The sequence below is a fragment of the Columba livia genome, chromosome Z (genome assembly GCF_036013475.1).
Source record: "Columba livia isolate bColLiv1 breed racing homer chromosome Z, bColLiv1.pat.W.v2, whole genome shotgun sequence".
In the NCBI taxonomy this organism is placed as follows: domain Eukaryota; kingdom Metazoa; phylum Chordata; class Aves; order Columbiformes; family Columbidae; genus Columba; species Columba livia.
The window spans coordinates 28,151,701-28,166,537 of record NC_088642.1 but is presented as its reverse complement, the minus strand read 5'-3'; the positions used below and the strand labels follow the sequence as shown (position 1 = coordinate 28,166,537).

General features: G+C 38.7%; 1 long non-coding RNA gene across 1 annotated transcript in view; it reads left to right on the top strand.

The window, feature by feature from the left end:
* Nucleotides 1-14,349, top strand: part of LOC110357388 (uncharacterized) — a 36,073-nt gene extending 21,724 nt beyond the window's left edge. Inside the window, exon 6 of the long non-coding RNA XR_002411019.2 lies at nucleotides 10,821-14,349. This is a non-coding gene — a long non-coding RNA (uncharacterized LOC110357388). The remainder of the gene's footprint in view (nucleotides 1-10,820) is intronic.
* Nucleotides 14,350-14,837: the final 488 nt, after the last annotated feature.

Sequence of the window (14,837 nt, the reverse complement as noted above, 5' to 3'; positions counted from 1 at the left end):
AGATGATTTAACATAGCCCTATAATGAGAGAGAATCCCGCTATGGTAGTTATGAGAAATGATAAGAGTGTTCTTCTCTCTTAGACCTTACAGTCTCAGTGTACACACAGCAAGATAAGTAACAAGTAATTACACACATTGCGATGAAAAAATAAAGGGTGAAAAGTTCTATCAAAATGCAAAATGTTATTATTTCTTTGGGGTCATGTAGTTTATAACATTAAAAGCAAAGCATATTGGTTTTCTATGAGTCAAAAATTAATTTGTGTTTTGAATGAATCATTGCCCTCATGATGATGGAAGACGTGAACATTGTATTCTGTTCACAGGTTTTATTATGTATGTTCTGTTTCCTTGGCACTGACAATTAAAAGTTTTTTTATATCAGGAGTAACAGAAGATTATGTAGACAGAAAAAAGTTTTTAAAACAATTATCATTAATATCAGTTCACCCTTTGATTTTCTTCTAGGTAACCATTCATATAATAACAACCTACATGATTTGTACAGTCTTAGATGCTTACTGTATCTCTTATTCACACAAAGAGTTTTTACCTGCATGTAGACATGTATGAAAATATTTTTACAGATAATTCTTTGAGATTTGAAAAATCTCTATATAAATCTGGAATTTAATTTTGTGCTTAGGAACTCAAACATCTTTTTATCTTAAAAGTCTCTTTATGCATTTTTTAATTTACATGTCCTATGGTACAGAAAAGGGCCAACATGATATAAGTAGTGGTGGTATGTTAGCAGATGAAAGCAGATGAAAGTGACACACTCCTTCATATGACAAAATGTGTGTTCAGACTTATTTTGGACAAAGCATCACTCTGCGTACATGCTTTCTTAATAGTAGTTGCCAATGGGAAGATTCCATAAGTGAACATTGTAAGACTTGGGGATGTTAATTTTATGGGGGCATGGTTGGCCCTAAATACATATTTGAAATCTTCAAAATTGTTTTCAACACTGCTAAGCAGGGTTTCTTCTTGTTTCAGCTTTTGCCTGTCATCCTATGCCTATTTCAGGAATGTCTTTCATTTAAAAAAGGATACTTTAGAAGAAGAAAAAAAAAAAAGAAAAAGTCCTGTCTGGAGGCCCCTGGCCAAAGCTATTGAGAAGTTTGATCTTTAGCTGTTTCAGGGCTTAATGAACTTTTGCAAAAAGAAGTGGGAGAAAAACAAACCTGGGAAAAACTCGTTTTGTGAAAAACACTGAGGCTTCACCCTTTTCATCAGGATTTCATCACCCAGATTCAGAAGCCTACCATGGATGAATCAGTTCCTGGCAGAAGTTACAATAGCCTGGAGGATGTATTTATTTGAACTGGCTAAAATTGTTCTTCCAGACGAAGTTCCCAGACTGCTCACCTTCTTTCAGTTGAGAAGAGGCGTTCACCCAAAACACCCCTTCCTGTCCTAGAATGCCACTGTCTTCCTTGATTTATGTTTCTGTGCAGTGCAGTCTCTGTCAGGTGGCATGTGTAGATGGACAGAATAGATCACCCTCTGTTGCTAGGAGCTCTAGTCTACGTGAGGTAGTTTGCCAGAGACATATCTGTGTTGAATTGATGGGGCATTTTGCTCTTACAGCTAAGATATTTTCATTGAAGGCACACTGAACTTGACCTATTTGAAAGGAAATAGAAAGTAGGAACTGCTTTTCCAAAATAATTTACTTACACATACCCCTTCTGTGTAGTCAAAAAAATAAACCGCTTTTATTGGGGGGCTATACTCTATAAGCCTAGGCATACTACGGTCCTGCAGGGAAATCCAGGAAAGCTTTTGTAATACTCTGGACATGGTGTGAGCATTAGACGTTACTGAGGTTCCTCAATATGAAAGGAACATTGTGAGGAACCCGCAGTTCTGGTCCACACACATGCCATGAGGTGTTCAGGTCTGGACTGGCTATCCACTATACCATGTAAGGCAGTGTGGTCTTCTACCCTGGGGCCAACACCACAGGCTGATGTCCTGGGCAGCTCTCTTTGCTTCCCCGTTTTTTCAGTTTCCACCCTGTGTAAAATAGGAATATTAAGCCTCACTTCCCTTGTGGAATGTATTGACAGAGTGATGAAAAAATGCCATGTATTACTGTGTCTGTCTGCTGAAGAGGCTGTGACTGTGCATAGGAAATGGAACCTTCTGGCATTTGCAAGTCATGAAGGTTCATTCCATTCATAACCACAAAGCAGGTAAATCCTAAAACTACAGAAAGGTATTCTGGAAATTTGTATGTTGTCTTGCAAAGGTTTCATGATCATTCATGTTTGAAAAGAAGTTGTTACAAGCTTTGCAAATTTTAAGGTGGCAATTCACTAATTATTCACTAATTATTTTGTTGAACATATATTAGGGCAACGAAGGTGATTAAGGGAGTGGAGCACCTTCCTTATGAAGAAAGGCTGAGAGAGCTGTGTCTCTTTAGTTTGGAGAAGAGGAGACTAAGGGGGGACCTTATTAATGTTTATAAATATATAAAGGATGAGTGCCATGAGGATGGAGCCAGGCTCTTCTCGGTGGCCAACAATGATAGGACAAGGGGTAATGGGATCAAGCTGGAAAACCAGAGGTTCCACTTAAATTTGAGAAATAACTTCTTCTCAGTAAGGGTGACAGAGCACTGGAACAGGCTGCCCAGGGAGGTTGTGGAGTCTCCTTCTCTGGAGACATTCAAAACCCACCTGGACATGTTCCTGTGTGACCTCACTTAGGCGTTCCTGCTCCAGCAGGGGGATTGGACTAGATGATCTTTTGAGGTCCCTTCCAATCCCAAACATACTGTGATACTGTGATTTGAGGAAACCACATAGATCACAAAGTAATAAGTAAAAAATAAACCACCTTCAAAGAATTTTTAGAAGTGTACCCCGAAAAGCACACAAAATTGAAAGAAGTAAAACAAGATTTTTACGTAGAGGTAAATTAAATTTGGTCTTGTACTGTGAGGTATTGAACGTACATATTTCTGTTTCCTATAGAGGTTGTTTGTTGCTCACTAGACTTGCACCTATTATTAATAGAACTGTGCAAATAGGGGGTATTTCGATCCAGCTACCATAATCTGTTCAACAACTTCAATTCAGTGATTTTTTTTTATTTTTAAAATTTGTCTTGCTACATTTTGTGTCTGTGTGGTTTGTTTATTTTCTTTTTCTTTTTCTTTTTCTTTTTCTTTTTCTTTTTCTTTTTCTTTTTCTTTTTCTTTTTCTTTTTCTTTTTCTTTTTCTTTTTCTTTTTCTTTTTCTTTTTTTTCTTTTTTTTTAAGCAGAGTTATGTAACTCATTTTGAAAACTTTTTATAGTCCAACTAAATTTATTAACCAAATTTGATCTGAATAATTTTTAACAGTTTCAATACCTGTCCAACTATGTGATTCATTAAACTTGCCACTCATGAGAAAAACAAACTAAATTCAAAAATATCATCAAGCTTTGCTTATAGAAAATTGCTGTATGTCAGTTTATTGTGCTGTTGTATGGGATTTGCAGAGTCCCAGTTTTGGAGTATTAAAGGCTACTGCACCAGAACTGTAGTTTTGTGGTACAGCCGGTGTCAGGAGATAAAGACCAATCAGAAGATAAAGACTTATGTGAGAGACAGGGAGACAGATGTCTGCAGACACTTAGGTACCAGCATTTGCAGGTACAAAAGTAGAGTTGGCCCTGTTCACCACTGCTGTGTGCTCACAAAAATCTCTTTTAGTTTCTATGCAGTGGCTACATGGCTCAAACACAACTATAAAGTTGAGGAATACAATAAAACAATGTCTCTAAGAGCGCTAATACACGACACAGCCTCTGGCAAGCTCTTCTTCTCATCAGTTTGAAGTGAGGACATATCATCATAATTCTCATTATGCCACATCTTATCCTCACTGCTGTTGGAAATTTTTTCATAGATGAAAATGAGGACAGCTTGGGCCTTAAATTGGTCCTTTTGAGGAAAGGAACAAAGGTTTGTCAGCACTGTAGCATTAAGCCTTCGATGTGAAAAGAGTGGCAACTAGGGGACTTTAATCTCAGTCCCGCCACATTTGATTTTATTCATGCAGAAAACCAAGCAGATTCATCAGACCAACTGCTCTGTAGTGATGCAGCTGCTTTCTGCCAGTGGGACATCTGAGTATCACAGAGCTGTCACAGAGACGCGTGACGCAGATCTTCCTTTGTCAGGGAGGAAAACGACTGTAATAGGAACAGCAGATCTGTGCCAGGACTGCCCCTTAGCTTCGCACAAACATACAAGACTGGTGGAAAAATAAGAAGTGCTTGCCACATCACAGAGGCCATGTTTGTGCACAGGACAGGAGAATGCACTAAGCATGTTTCTTCTCTGCTTTGTAATTCTTAAGCATCTCCACGATCTGCAGTTGGACACTCTTGAAACAAGTAATAGAATGACTTATTCTTTCGGCTATGGAGGTTTTTCTGGATATTTATTTCCTTTGTGGATAAATCAAAGAAGGTTTTGTCTTACTCCAGTTTCCAAGGACAGTTTTAGCAAAGCCAGGAAAAGTAAAACCAGTCTGCACTTCCCTATCTCTCTACATTGTGATGCTTGTAATTGTATTATCATCATGTCAGGACATGTCAGAACAGTTCCTTTTGCAAGTCTGAGTTTTATGAGCAGAGAGCCCAAACTACCAAGCTATCCTCATACTATTCTCATGATACTATGAGGTTTTGTTCAACTTTAATGAGAGTACAACTGATATAAAATGTATTTCAAAGCAACTTAAATGCACAAGATTTTCTTCAGTCTAAGTATGTTATAGTGTTATATGCTGTGTGATAGACTTTATTGCAGAGATTTGTATTCTTATGAGAGTGTAGTAACAGTAGAGAAGGGTATTCTGTTGAAATGATAGTCACATACCATTGGACATTTAGACAACTGCAAGACCATGCAGCACTATCCTGCTTGCACATTGTAAAATATTTATGATTTGCCAAGGATGAAAGTATTCTGAGTTAAAGCTGACTACCTATTTTAGGATTCTCAATTACCAATAATACAGAGATAATTTATAATTACATATGTATATTGGAGATAATTAAGAACAGGTTTTCCACTGTAAATGGTCATTTAAAGTTTTCTAAAAATGGTTGTGTGAGTTGTCATCATTGCTGAAAATGTAATTTATTTTTTCTCCAAACAAGTATGGACTGGTTATAATTCATAAAGCAAAAGAAGCAAAGCTCATGAAAGAAGCCGTATAAAGAAAAATTAGTAATTGACTCGTATAATTGCTTTAGAGTTACTCCAAAGAGAAGTTCTCAGTCTATGATGTTTTTAAAGGCAAATTTTCCAAACTCATTACATAATTGTCACCAAATCTTCTAAACAGCTAAACAGAGCTGTTGAAATTTGTGCTGCTTTCCCCCTGTAACCACTAGTATAACAGCTGACATGTGTTCTGTATATATACCTACTTATTTTCACTTACAAGTGTTTGTCTGGCCACAGATGTGCTCATTAAAACCTTTTTCACAGAAGGTACAATGTGAGACAGTCAGTTTTCTTCAAATAATAATGTTTTGAATTTTTCCACTGTAATGTATGTCAGAAAATTACATCTGTATATACAACACTACAGCCTGAAGTGTGATTACAGATTATTTGTTTTGCCAGTTGCAATCCGAATTCCATCGGGATTGTGTAAGGCTCTTGGCAGTTTTTGCTGCCTTATCGTCTGTAAGCAGACCAACAACACACTAATTAGAAAAAAAAAAATGCGGAAGTTCCTTCCAGATAAATCCTATGCCTTATCAAACCTTTGAGGTTTTACTCATTCTGCTTTTCAGTCCTCCCCCTAGCTCTCGAGTATCTGAGTTCAGCTTTGAAGAGTCATTCATTAGCTCGATTGATATGTAAGGGCTTGACTTACCAGAACAAAGCAGTTACTGACTATGGGCAATATTGGTTTTCATGCAGAGTTTGGCTGCATGGAACAGGTAAAGTAGTTACTGCCCTACATGGCCACCACCTGTCCCAGAGGCTAATGCCCTCCTACTAGACAAGGATATGTAAGTGTGCAAACAAGCATAGATAAAAACTTGTCAAATTTAAAATTTCAGTTCGTGTTAAACACCACAGTTACAGTGTTTATCTAAACACAGAAATTTGTGGCATTGTGTGTAGAAGTATGTCCCATTTGTCGCTGCTGTCAGGATGGCAGGCACTAAAGGGAGGATCGTAATACTTCCAGACATATAAATTTAATCTGTTGCTACGTGTCAGCTTTTCACAGCACTTTCCTGCCAAGTATTTAATGGAATTTACAAAGTCCGAGTGAGGTTTTTCAGCTTATTATGAAACATATAGAGCAAGTCAGGACATGTCTTCCTGGGGAGCAATTAAACACAGTGCAGTGATTTCCTGACCTGGTTAGCAGTGCAGCCTTGTTGACAGGGGTCTAGGAGCAATCCCACAGAATTTGCATGATGGTCTCCCAAAATTAACTAGTCCTATGTGCACATACCCCTTGTGGTGTCTCTCTAAGGTGTTTCTCAACAGTACTGTGTTAACAGAGCTGATGATAACATGAGTGTATCTCTCTGAAAACTACTTAGGTGTTCAGGAATGGGGTCTGCAAAAGGCAGACATCCAACAGGTAAGCCACCCACCCTAGCTGTGGGCGAAAGTCTGAGGAGGGGGATGAGTCTCGTAGTCCAAATGCCATGACTTTGGCATCCCAGCTGGCATGCAAGGGGCCGGTTTCATGTGATCAGTATTCACAACTACAAGCATGTTCCTGAAGTATGACCACCAACTCTTTTTCAAAAAGGTTAACCAGTGATAAAGGAATAATGTTTCCTTTTCAAACCACCATGGTCAGTAATGGTGGGTTCTAGTTTCTGTTCTACTGCATACGTAGCATAAAACAGAAAGTTCTTCAGTGAAAAATATTCTGGGCATCAGTCTTTTCTGTTATATAAGCTTCCTATGTCATGATCACACGCTTTCTCTGCCTCTGCTGTCATCTTTCCATTCAAAGTTGACAATTGCTCCAGGAGGAAATGTGAAGTACTCATTCCAGAGCACCATACTGCCTAGCAGCTAGGGTGGTCTCTTTCAGGAGGTTACAAAGGAATCGAATCCTAATTGTCATAAGTGAGGGCTCTAGTCATTCAGATACTAGGTAAAAGAGAAAGAAGAGCATGATTTGCATGGAGCTCTGTCTCTTGCATATGCTAAGAAGACACCTGCTAGGGGAAGTCTGGAGGTAAGACGAGAAGACCAGCTGGCTTTTGAATCCTGTAAAGCTTAAATTTTGATTAATTGCTTAACTGTCCCAAACCATCAAGGCTGAAACACTTCTGAGCAGAGCCAGAAGCAGAGCTTTAGGCAGATAAAGAGCTTCACAGCTAAAAATGTGGTGATTAAAGACTTTATGTATCTCCAGGGCTAGGTGGCAGCTGTGGTAAGTGTAGTCTTTCTTGCAGGAAGAGCTGTTTCCACAGAGGTGAAGGCTGGGGTTAAGGGCAATTGAGCGATTTCCTGAGGAGAGCAGGGGACTTCTTGGGCCTGGCAGAAGATAACTTTGAGAAATTTGGATCTGGCAAAGAAAAGACAGAGGTTAAAGCAAATTCATTCTTAAACAAGATTAATCACATTTCTGATCAAAAGGTTTCTAGGTCAGCTGATACTTGTGTGAGGCTCTAGAGAGATATTAAGGTGTTATGAATAACTGGAAAGGAATGAGGGTTAGGTATGACCTTTTGGTTTATCTTTCAATTTACTAAGAGGCATTTATTTTCCTCTCCTTTCCCGTCTTCCATATTTCCCAAAAGCATCTAGTGTCTTGACAATGACTGATAGCACAAGAATCCTAATTTTGTATTCTTATAACACAATCCAGTTCAGTATTCATTATTAAAATTTGGCAATTCAGAAAGGTACAGAGCACGAACTATTTTAAAATGTCACAGCAATGCTGATTTTATTTAGATATTTAAATAATACCATTCAGTGTGTTGTTTTCTAGTAAAGGTCTAATTTATGTTCATTTGTGAATTCAAACAAAAGACTTGTGTGCTACAAGGATAGGGTATTTGCAGAAGGATCTGATGGTTTAATCTTGTCCTCCTCGGAGTTAGCACTGTGTTGGGCATCTCACTGCCCACTACCCCAGACAAGATGCAATGAGCATGTCTAGTTGCTGTGGTAGATCTGGCTTCTGACTCACCAGTGAAAGGTGGTGGTGGAGTCTGCTTTGTGTTCTGCAGCTGCTTCGGGTACCAACTTGCTCACTTTCAATGTGATTTTTGAGCAAAGTTGCCTCATGCCTTCTGTTTCAGATCTATAGAAAGATATTTCTGCATATATCTTTATGTAAAGTCTTTGGTTTGGGTGTTTTTTTTTTAAATTGCACCCAGAACTGAGGGAATATGTGGTATCTCTGTGCCTTACATAGGCAGGCCGGGTCACTTAATTTCACTTGTAGTCCTGCAGGTAAACTGGGATTTATTGAAAGGTAAGGGATAGCACATGTATGAGCTAAAGCCCATGGTCATTACCTGCTGCTAGGAAAAAAAAAAAAACAAGGAAATGTTCAGGTCAAGGTTCTTCTGCTGACTCCCTACATGCAATGGACCTGGACAGTGCTTGGTGACAACAGGCACCTGACAGCCCAGTTCCATCCTAGCACCTGCAGATATCAATAGGTATTGAAGCAGCAAAGCAAAATTGTATTTTAAAATTAACCCTTCCTCCTGAGACTTACATTCAGTATCTTTTCTCATTTGTCTTTTGCACAACCCTGTTGATTTCAATGAAGCCCTGACAGACTATAACCTTGAGTCAACAAAGCAAGTTCTGCCTTGGAGCAGAACTATGTCAATGTTTGCAGTATCTTTCTAAAGTTGTGAGGGCGGATTTAGCTCAGTGACTTCTTAGCAAGACCTGTAGCTAGAATGCCTCACGTGTATAAAAGAATTACACAATATTTTTTTTCCAGGAAGTAGTGTTATCTTTGGTTAGCTTAATCCATCATAATCTCACTAAGAGGGACAAAATATTGTTTTTTCTGTGCTGTTCCGTGCAGAGCTGTCAACAGCCATTGACAAGTTGCTATTTCTGTCAGGCCTCAATGTATGTATGCTCTCTCATCCTGATGAGCAGAATGTATATACAGGACACCCCTAGATGCAGTGTATACATTTTGTCCATTTCTTTTCCACCCATGGTGTGATGTCAGTTGCAATTTTGCTGCCATAATCTGTCATTTTTAGCATTCTTCCTGCTCTTTGCCACACTTCATTCAAGTGGAGACAGTTTCTTTCATATATAGTCTTAATGTCATGCTTCATTTAACTTATTCAGCAGTTAAAATTCTGGTTGTTGCATTATCCATGTTGTTCTGTGATATGAAGGTTGTCTAGTTTTGTCTGTCACAGGTTGGGGCTGATGTAAATGTCATCTGAATGGCCATATATTGACTGGAACAGCCCTTTTCATCATATATATAAAAGACTAACTTGTAGTGGGCAATTTCTTTATCCTATATTTTCTTCTTTTTTTTAATATTCAAATTAATGTTTTTAATTTTGAATATACTATGTCCTTCTTTTATGTACATCAGAGAACATTATATTTCAAAAGGCATAATGAAATGTACTGTTTATAGAATGTTTTTTCTAATAAATTGTACAATAAACATCCAGTCAAATTCTTGCAAATTCTGAAATACATTCCTGACTTTTAGAATGCATATAGTCATGATCCCTTTTTGGTATTGTATACTATATTTTACTAAGTCTTTGCTCTAGAAAGTAAACCCTGATTATCTGTAAAAGTGAGAGAGGGAAGGAGGGAGGGAGGGAGGGAGGGAAAGAAGGAAGGAAGGAAGGAAGGAAGGAAGGAAGGAAGGAAGGAAGGAAGGAAGGAAGGAAGGAAGGAAGGAAGGAAGGAAGGAAGGAAGGAAGGAAGGAAGAAAACTTTTAATTCAAATTCTTGAGAATTATGGTGACAGCTACGGACCACTGCAGCAAAATAAATAATCTTCTTATACTGTGCTGCAATTTTCTAATCACCACTGCCCCTTCTGTGTTTTTCATAGGTTTACCACAAAACCTTTTTCTATTAAAGCCTGTCTAATTGTGCCCTCTTACATTTTTATTCATATTAGAGAGATCCAGACTGCAAAGACACTGAGATAAGAAACTATATCTTCCTAATATCTGAAGTCACCCAGAAACAGAATAGTGTTCTTCATTTTGCTCTGTACTTTGTGTAAAGTGTTAGACCTGACACATGGTTCCCATTTGTGTTAGTGTTATGAAGATTCACTGAGTTGTACTGATGTACAGATAACAGTGGCCCAGCTGAAAATATCACATGGAAACAGAGGCAGGGCACCGTAATCTGAATGAAAAATTTTTTTTTTCCTTTTCCCCTAAAACTCAAAAGTCAACAGAAGGAAGAAAAAGAGAGATTTGCTGAGAAGACAGTTCCTTTCAATTCTGTAATGAAGCCTGAGGCATACTGATGATGTCTTTGTGCTTCTATGTTGGATTATAAAAATGAGTATTATTCTAGCAGCAAAACTTGGTTAAAGCATAGAGCACAGTGAGGATGACACATACATACCCATTTCTGGAAATGCCTGTCTCTGTTAAGTCACATGAAATAAGTCACAGGAGTAAGTATTGATACCTGTACTACTGTAGGTCTGGAAAATAGTGGATCTAGATCAGCAATCAGCTACTAGCTCTTTCCTGGATGCACTATAAAGATGAAAGCATAAATTTTTTTTGAGATGTCCGTCTGACCCCTCTGACTGCCTTCTGTTTGTTTCTGCTCTAGGTTTTTTCGGATTCCCACATTGGATGTACTAACCAAACTGTGCTGTTGTAAGAATCATCTATCAAGAAAAGCTGTTTAAGCCTTCTCCTTTCCCTCCACCTTAAAACTTTCTCATAAAAGCATTTTCCTCACAGTGGAAGGAAACAAACACCATGGTGAAGTAGTCTGGAAGAAAATACACAGCTTTAGCTACACAGCTGACATGATCATTTAGCTTGTGTGATCTTCTAGCTTGTGTTAAAGACACCCTTAAAATTGCAGAGATTGAAATTTGGAGGAAGAAAATCAGTCACATCTCTGGTTATATATTTGTGTTTTAAGGTAGTTCATGAAGGTCGGAAGCGAATGTAGCAGCACCCACTTGAGGAGCCAGAGTGTTTCACAAGGAAACTGTGCTGCTTTCTCAGCTCACTCTGGTAATTCCACAGCACTTAGCTTGTAAAACCACTCCTTCAGTCTGGGAAGACTTGCTTCTCTCCTGACCATTCTCTTGTGGTTATGGTTATCTGCCAGCTCGTACCCTGGTGAGAATCTGCTTGCAACTGTCTGTGCTTAGCTATGCAGACACCCCAAAGGCAGATGGGTGTTGCTAGCAGAGTGCAAGGCACAGCGGCCTCAGGATAGCTCGCTCTCCCACTTCAGAGGTAGCTGTACATTCCTATGAGTTGCTTTCCTTGCTGTTCCCTCTCCTTTGCCCACTTCAGACATCCTTTGAGTGTGCTGCACCTTCAGTTTATCTACTGGTGTTCGCAGACAGATGAGTCTGAGAGTGAAATGTTTAAAAAGAACTGGTACTTGACTTGTGACAAGAGGCAGGTTGCAGGAAATGCCCATTTTCTTTAGCACTGTCTCTGTTTTCTTCATCTCTGCTTTCACTGTCTCTGTCTTCTTTATCTTCTTTCACCGTGTCTGCCTTCTGTATCTCTCCTTTATTCATAATGTATGATAAGGCAGCAGAGAGCTCTAGATTGACTTGATTTGGTGTGATAGGATGTTTCACATGAAACCAAGCTCTGTCACAAATGGCTATGGAAGTGAAGCTGACAGCTTACAGTTCACGAACCTTTCCCTTTGGTCTTTAATATATAGCCCTGCATCATCAGCCTCTTAATTTTTAATGGTTATTCAAGTGCTAGAATTTTGTCAAAAACAACTTGACTTTCGGTTTTGTACAAGGGAGCTAAAATCATTGCTGTAATATGGGATTCAGGTAAATTAGTTTCTACATATAAAGAAATTGAAATGAAATTTGACAAAAGGCACAAATATGATAATGTGGTTTTGTTCGTTTTGTGTTTGTGTTCATTTGTCTTATCCACATCTCTTGCCCTTCTCATGAGGCTGGGTGCAGCTCCAACTGTTTCTGGTATGTTTTCTACAGCATCTCAATCCTCAGTCTAGCCAGGAAATGCTCTCCCCAGGCCTAAAATGTCTTCACATTACTATTTTACAGTTGTATTTTTTATCTCAGTCACTCAGCCACTGTGGGAGATGTAACTTACCCTTCAGAGAAGACCTCTGAGCCTTACAGGCTAATGAGAGCAGCTGACACGCATTCATGCTTCAGCCTGCAGTGTTGAGTTCAGCAGTTGTACGTTTTTAAAGTACTGTGACATAGAGGTCAGGGGATGATATCCAGGGCAGCACAGAATTATGGAAGAGGATTAGGATCAGCTAGATTTTAAAACCGCTGATCACATTTGGGGTACTAAATGTAATTTGTGTAGCTCTGATAAAATTCAAACAAAACAAAACAAAAAAAATATGACCCTACTTCATCTGAGATAAAACATCTAATTTAAAAATATTTAAAATCTGAAATAGATTGCATTGCGATGTTTCAGTCCTCTTGTCAGATATGTGATGCCATGTTGTCCTTTTGCATATTAAATAAGGCCTGCCAGGACTTTGTGCACTTGCCCAGCTCACCCTGTGCTGTTGGAAGCTGCTCTGCCCCTGAGCACAGAGGTCTGGCAGGGTGGCTGCCTTGTGACAGGGATTTTAGCCTGGCTAATGACAGTCCAGAGGGGCATTTGCAGAGTGACAGAGATGACAGAACACTGTTTCTTGCTCTTTTCCTTTTATATGAATTTTCCAGTTATTTTACTGAGGACTGTCATAAGTGTGTGTCCATATTGTGTGCAGATAATTGTACATTACATTGGATTCAGACCCCTAACCCTGGCAGTCTGAGCAGCCTGCTGGGAGCTCTATGGGAGGGAGAGGAAGTCAAAGCCCAGCTTCTCAAGTTTGGCATATGAAGTAAATGGCCTCTGCTGCAGGACAACTCACCAAGCTCAAGTAAGAGCTGGGTTACAAGTGCACTTGATCACATCTGTGTCTTAACAATTATTCCACCTGGGTTTCATGCTTTATAACCTTGGGGTAGTTTGATGCAAATGGAATTGCACTTTTTGCATGGTAGAAAATTGTCATTTGATATTGAAATACATTTTTAAATAAATGTGGTTATGTTATACATAATTTTAATGCACTTTTCTCATTTATATTTTTTTTTCTTACTTATTACTTGCTGTTTATTTTATATCAATTTTAGACTATGTAAATTATGTTAGACAAAAAGCAAATTCAAAGGATTTTCTTATTTGAGTTCAAAATTTCACCTCTTGCTAACTGACTACCACTTTTTCAAGTACCTCAATAACTTTTTGCAGGGAAAACACAACCAGGAGGATGCAGAAAATGCTTTCCAAGAGTTCACTGAATATCAAAGCACAGATTTTTACACTACAGGAATAGACAAACTTATTTATCTTTTGTGAATATGTGTTGATTGTAATAGTTCCTATTTTGCTTAATAAAGATGTCTTTGAGCCTACTTATGATGATTTAAAATTCATGGTCCAAAACCACAATTACTTTTGCATCAACCTAATACCTGGATGGGTGCTGACTATTGGCTGAGCCAAAGCCTTCTGCCTGAGCTGATAAGCCCATCTGAGAGGCAATTTGTAATTGCTCAGGCTCAGTGCCCTGCCAGGACAGGTACACAGGACACAGACTTGTGAAAATATCTTCAGTTATGTGAGAATTGCTTAGTCCTGCCCCGTCTCTTTCTTAGAGTTGGACCAATCAGGTGGCTGATGATAAAACTTGATTTGATTTAAAAACTGTACACAGCCTTTGAAGAATTCCGCCTTGCTGACGTGAGTCAGATGTAGGGACAAGGGGGCTCTCAGTCATATTCCACAAATCTGTACCACAAAGCGGCTGCCTGCACATTCCATCTAATTAACAAAGGTCTGTGTAAAACAAAGCGGGGACAACAGGTGGCTGTTGAAAACCATGTCTCTCATTATTTCTGTTTTTAAAGGGAACGGTAAAACCTACTTATTGGGCTACATGTTCTTTCTGTTCATAGAATACTTATCACACATCTTAGAAAGGTGTGGGGTGCCAACAAACTGGTGATAAGTGATGTGAACTAAAACTAGTACAGGCTCAAGTTTTCCTGTGGAGTGAACACTTTGCCTTGAGAACTTGTGCCCACCATCCCATGCCCCGTCATTCTTCAGAAAATGTTCTGCCAGTCCAAGGTTCATTAATCTGGTGATCTGGTTTCTTGATATTCTAAGCCAATAAAATATCACAGGGATGTATACAGATACCAAAGGTGTATATATATTTTTTTTTTCATTAGAACCTGTTAAAATCTTAGGAATACACTGTATTTTCCAAGTGGCAAAGGTGATTAAGTTGTCATTTATCTGGAGTGCAAGCTTCTTGGTGGCATTGGCTGTTTCGTTACTTGTGTCTATTTCAGTAAGGTGTCAAATTACATAAAGAGGGATTCAAGATGTGCTGCAATGCAAATAGAACCATAAAATTTATTACAAAGTTTCACATTTACACTGAAAGCTCTCACAGGAGCTGGACTTTCTCTACATTGTAACTGTTGAAAGAGGCAGGAGTGATTGTAGGCCTTGTATTTTCAGAAACTAATGTCAAATCCAACAGATTTCCTTCTTTCAATTCTTACAGGAGGGCACTCCATCT